The following is a 5,554-nucleotide window of genomic DNA, read 5'->3' as shown; positions in this document are numbered from 1 at the left end:
TTACTAAAACAATTCATGTAATCAATAATAATTTTAACTTTAAGTGGCTCTACTAAATAGCAGATACTTCCCTAAACATTTTTGTACTTGTCCTTTTATTTAATTTTTCCAGGAGGTCTATACTTGCTATTCTCATTCCCACTCAATGGAAAAGAAATAGAGAAATTAAGTAACATGTCCAAAATCACACAGCCCTTAATTTTTTAAAAAAAACCTCTGCAATTATTAGTTTATTAGTATTATCCAGGACTCAGATGTTCAGTATTCCTCCTGAAATTACATAAACAAATGCAAAAGGAAAGAATGCAAGTCAAAATTATGTAACAAGGGAACCAGCAGTTAGCGTAATGGCTATGTCGCTGGACTCCCACGTAGTCGACCGCGGTTCGTGTCCCGGACCCAGTGGCTTGAAACTCATGCCGGGCGCTTGTGCGTGCGTGCCCAAGATCCCGAGAGGAGAATGGAGGAGAAGGGATTGCGGCGTGACCATCCCCCCTGGGGGGTGATTTCTCGCTTTCTGTCTCTATGTCTCTCTCTGTCTATCTGGCGAGCGCACGCACCCTACAGTGAAAATCTCTCAAAAAAAATTATGTAACAAAATAACACTCCATGATAAAAGCATATAAAATTACGAGAATGCTATTTTAAAACACTGGCACTTTAAGAGAATGATAATCTCAAACCACAAAATTGCCAAATTGTTGCCTAAACTGTTAAGCAGATAAACATGACTCTAATGAATGAGTTTGGGTTTTGTAAAGAAAAATTAAAATTTAAGTAAATTGGCTAATTCGTACTGAGATGAAAAGTTTGTCTTCTTTCTTCATGTCTGATTTATAAAGGGGAAAACCACAGTAGAGGGATGTTTCCCCTATTTAAATGTGGCATTGTTTTAAAAGCTAGCCCAACTAATTAAAAATATTTTTAATGGAAAGTCAAGTTTCCTGAGCAGTCCACATTTAGATAAATGGGGAAAAAAAAATTTACAGCCAGCACTTTCATAGCCTTTGCTGGAACCAAGGCCAACAAAAAACTTTAATACAGCAGTCTTGTATTTTAAGCTCACGTTATTGGGGATACATGCTAAAGTCTTCTTTAACATGGGAACTGCAAAAATATAACTACCATTATATGGTAACAGGAGTTAAAGAATATAGAGTCCTCATGGAAAGATGAGGACACCCTTTTCTATTAGTCCTTCAAGGACAGCTTTCAAAATGTTTGATTTTAATAATTCCATACTGTAAGTAGACTGGTTACTCTTCACTCTATAAATGTTAAGTGGGCTATGTGAAATTTGCTATCAACTGATTAAAATTTCAGAATTTCAGTTATGGATGAAAACTGTCTCAATTTTTTATTACCCCCATCATAATATTCAGGATGTGTAGACAAAAGCCTTTTTTTTTTGGAGAGGTTTTCGCTATAGGGCGCGTGCGCTCGCCAGACAGAAGAGACAGAGAGACAGAAAGCGAGAAATCACCCCCCAGGGGGCATGGTCATGCCACAATCGCTTCTCCTCCATTCTCCTCTTGGGATCTTGGGCACGCACGCAAATGCGCCCTGCATGAGTTTTAAGCCACCGAGTCTGGGACGTGAACCGTGGTCAACTACATGGGAGTCCAGTGACATAGCCGTTACGCTAACTGCTGGTTCCCGACAAAAGCCTTTTATCAGCTAACTATAATGAAAAGATAAACACTGTAGTAATCCATGTGATCCAAAATGGGCAACAGCAAAAGACTAGCTTCCCCTGAAGAAGTAAATTTCAGACCTATGAAAAGGACAATACTAATTTAAAAAAAAAAAATGTATTTACTTAGAAGCATTCAGAATGTCAACAAAACAGCTGCAACTATTTTTTTTTTTTGCAATTACAGATTGGTATTCAGTTAATAGAGCAACAATTATTTCATATAAGCTGCATCAGAGACAACTGAAGATGAAAAAACTGCCACCCCCATATATAACTAATTTGTGCTGTGCACCAACAAGAACCTGCTTTAAATTTCCATGCCAATTTACAACCCCCATACTGTACCAGGCAAGGTTAGTGGCTATTGAAAATACCACCAGGACAGGGCTATCTAAAGACACATTCGGTAGTGTGTTAACTATACAAAATAAGGTTAATGGGGACCAGGAGATGGTGTAATGGTTATGTCACTGGACTTCTACCTAGTCAACTGCCAACAGAGTCCCACACTCAGTGACTTAAAACTCATGCCGTGCATGTGTGCATGCGTACCCAAGATCCTGAGAGGAGAATGGAGAAGAAGGGATTACAAGCATGACCATCCCACCTTGCTTTCTGTCTCTCTGTTTCTCTGGGCGAGTGCACATGCCCTATAGCAAAAACATCTCTTAAAAGAAATTTAGGGTTTGCACTAGAGCTCAGGAAGGCTGGCCTTCAACTCCTTTCATTGAACTGCCTCCATTAAATTCTTAATCCAGGAGGATGAAAAAAGAGTAGCTCAGTCATTTACAAGCAGAGTAGTGAGTAAATAAGACCATGATCACTGGAATGAAATTGCCCATGTACAAATTTCAGCTATGTAACCTTCAGCAAGCCACCTAACCTCTTTCTGCTTCAGTCTTGTACTCTACAAAATAAGGATTGTAATTTCATAGTGTCATTGAGAGAATTAAACAAATTAATACATGCAATGCAATAGGAACTATGTCTGACATACTGTATGGACTATATAAATATTATTTCCACTATCTTTGAATAAACCGAAGGACAATTTGATTAAAAGGATGGTCATTGGAGTAGTTTCATTTATGGAAACCTCTCTCTGCATATCATTGTGTATGTGTGATGAGATGCAAGATTCTATTTCAACATAAGTTCCTTTGTGAAATTTTGCTGCAGACTTATGTTTCAGTGACATATCAGGTTTCTATAGCAATCTCTTCCTGTCTAGTTCGATTGCATTTCTATCACAACCCCCTTTTCTGTTTTATTCATAGCCATACCAGTGTACATATTTAGAGACCGGAAATGTTTTTATCCTACCTCTGCAATTTACTACTCACATGACCTTGAACAAATTCCTCCAACTTCTTGGTGTCATGATTTCATTATCTGAAAAATGAGAACCATGCTTCCAATGTGACTAAGTTGTGAGCATTGCCTAATTAAAGAAGTAAAGGCACTTTAAAAATCAGAATACCTTATATATTTCTCATACTTCACAAGAAGTCTGTTTTATCGTCAATAAGAGGCAGCATATGTGTGATTGGCTGTCTCCACAGCCTCTGCAGCCTTTCTCGGCAAGGTGTGCATGTATGTGAACCATTTCACTCTCTTATTCTTTCTCTCAAATTAACTCAAAGACTAATTTTTCTTCTTTGAGAAGTATTTCCTCAGTAAAGAAACTAGATTATAAAAGTAAACTATGCCAAAATAATACAATACAGTATATTGTGATTTTATATCCTTTAGGGAATATTTAAAAAATAAAGGTAGCATGGAAAGTGTATTTCTCAAATGTCTAATTGTTCATTGATCTATTTTGGGGAGCTCAAAAAGATAAGAATTTTGTTTTAGTTTGTTTTAGTGGCTCACATCTATTCTCTCACAGGATGGAGGTAGGTGGGTCATCCATCACATTTCTTAGCTTGATGCCCCACAAGGATTCCACTAGGGATTGTGATGGAAGACAGAACTGTATTACACAAGAATGGCATCCAATTACTTCCCTTAAAGCACAATTGTCTCAAAATGTATAAAACAGCAAAACAAGATGGAGTAGGTCAGTGCTAGTACACCCTTCCCCTTCTTGCACCATCACAATGCACTTTAGTGTATTCAGAGATCATTCATTTACTCATGGAATTGTTATCAAATGCCTGTATTTGAGAAAATTTTCTAAAGTTGTTAACAGAGGAATAAATAAAACAAATATAAATCTCTGCTTTTGGGAAACTCATTACATAATGTGCACAGGTAACTCCTATTACACAAAAGAAACTGTACTTGATTTCAACGTATCAGTGTATGCCTAAATCCTACAAACTCTCCTTACTGGAGAAAAATCAAAATATTATGAACATTCCAATGTTATTTGGAAAAGAATTTTGACAATGACTATTGTAGAAAAAACGATCTTTCAAGTTCATGTTATGTCTCTGAAGTTTGTCTGAGCTAACTATCAAAAATAAACACCATTCCTGGCACGTAGTCAACTGTATACGTTGCTTACTAGACACTCTACTTGGGCATTCCACATCATGTTTGTGATTTTTGAATTATCACATGACCTCCCAAAGGATCTCAGGTTGTTACATTTAAGATTAATGAGGCATTGGATAGCCATTAAGAAGCTATTCAAGAATATGCATTTAATTAAAATGAATTATGTATATGAGATAATACTATTCAACCTTTTTAATTTGGAGAGATAAATCATGGCCATTTCACTCTTGAGAAGGGTCCTAACATTGGTAAATTGAATACTGATGTTACAATGCCCAAATAATTAATGCCAGTCAGATACATCCATAATGGGTGTATCTTGAGACTTTGTCTACCAGAGAAAATTAAATATTTCGTTTCTAGTTGACTGTGTGTACGCACTTGCACATGTAATGAGCTCCAAGGAGTAATGCAATGGCACTTATGCATAATCCCAGAATACAAAGTGACTGGTAACATCAATTCTCAAGAAAACACTGACCAGCCACAGCTTTAACTTAATTCATCAGCATTAGGGACTCAGTATGAATGTTTCCTCTAAACATAGTCACTATTCATATGCAACACACTTACCATTTATTGATTTAGTAATAACTTCAGTGGCATTTTTTTTCTGCCCAAGGGAAATGATGCCAATATTTTACTTCTACCACATTTGCATTCAGGGCCGTGTCATGTATCCAGTGGGTACCCAACTACCTTGATAGAAAGATACTATCTGTTTTTCTTTCTATGTTTCATAGCATCGCATGCTGGTAGGTGTTCTGTTTATGATGATAAGTTCAGTTGAACTATAATAGCACTTACTATTGGCATGGTGGTTAAGGGCGTTGGACTCCCATATGGCTAACTACAGTTCGAGTCCCAGACCTGGCGGCTTGCTTCCTCATTTTATCTCTCTCTCTTTCACTCTGTCCATCTCTGGTCAAATTTTATAAAATGAATAAATAATGTTAAATAAAGTAATTCTTTAAAAAAGAAAACTAAAAGATAAATAAATAAATAAATAAATAAATATTTTATATGGACTAAGTTATTAAATTGTCTCTTTTTTATTAATCAAGTACCAATTCTGTATTTTTACATTTTAATTTTTTCTAAGATCATTCATATTTTTAAAATTTTTATTTACTTTTTTATTTATCATTTACATTTAATTATTATACACATATATCAGCATACAATATTGTTTTTTAAAACATACATGCATTGCATGTCAATCAAGTCAGATATTACCATACACATCATCCTCCAAGGATAGCTTTCCATTTTGATGTCTGTTTCATATTTTTTTTCCCTGAGCCCCTCCCTCCCACCCCTCACTGCACCCCCCCCCCCTATATAGTCTCTGAT

At 36.2% G+C, this 5,554-nt stretch overlaps 1 long non-coding RNA gene across 1 annotated transcript in view; it reads right to left on the bottom strand.

Annotated features, from left to right (window-relative positions):
* LOC102492741 (uncharacterized) overlaps positions 1–3,627 on the bottom strand; it is a 37,556-nt gene extending 33,929 nt beyond the window's left edge. The window contains exons 1-2 of the long non-coding RNA XR_003548408.1: positions 3,572–3,627; positions 3,040–3,088 (exon numbers count right to left, since the gene is read on the bottom strand). This is a non-coding gene — a long non-coding RNA (uncharacterized LOC102492741). The remainder of the gene's footprint in view (positions 1–3,039; positions 3,089–3,571) is intronic.
* Positions 3,628–5,554: the final 1,927 nt, after the last annotated feature.

The sequence above is a fragment of the Tupaia chinensis genome, unplaced genomic scaffold (assembly GCF_000334495.1).
Source record: "Tupaia chinensis unplaced genomic scaffold, TupChi_1.0 Scaffold149807_1, whole genome shotgun sequence".
Lineage (NCBI taxonomy): Eukaryota > Metazoa > Chordata > Mammalia > Scandentia > Tupaiidae > Tupaia > Tupaia belangeri.
The sequence above is the reverse complement of the archived record's forward strand: the minus strand, read 5'-3'. Positions and strand labels throughout refer to the sequence as shown.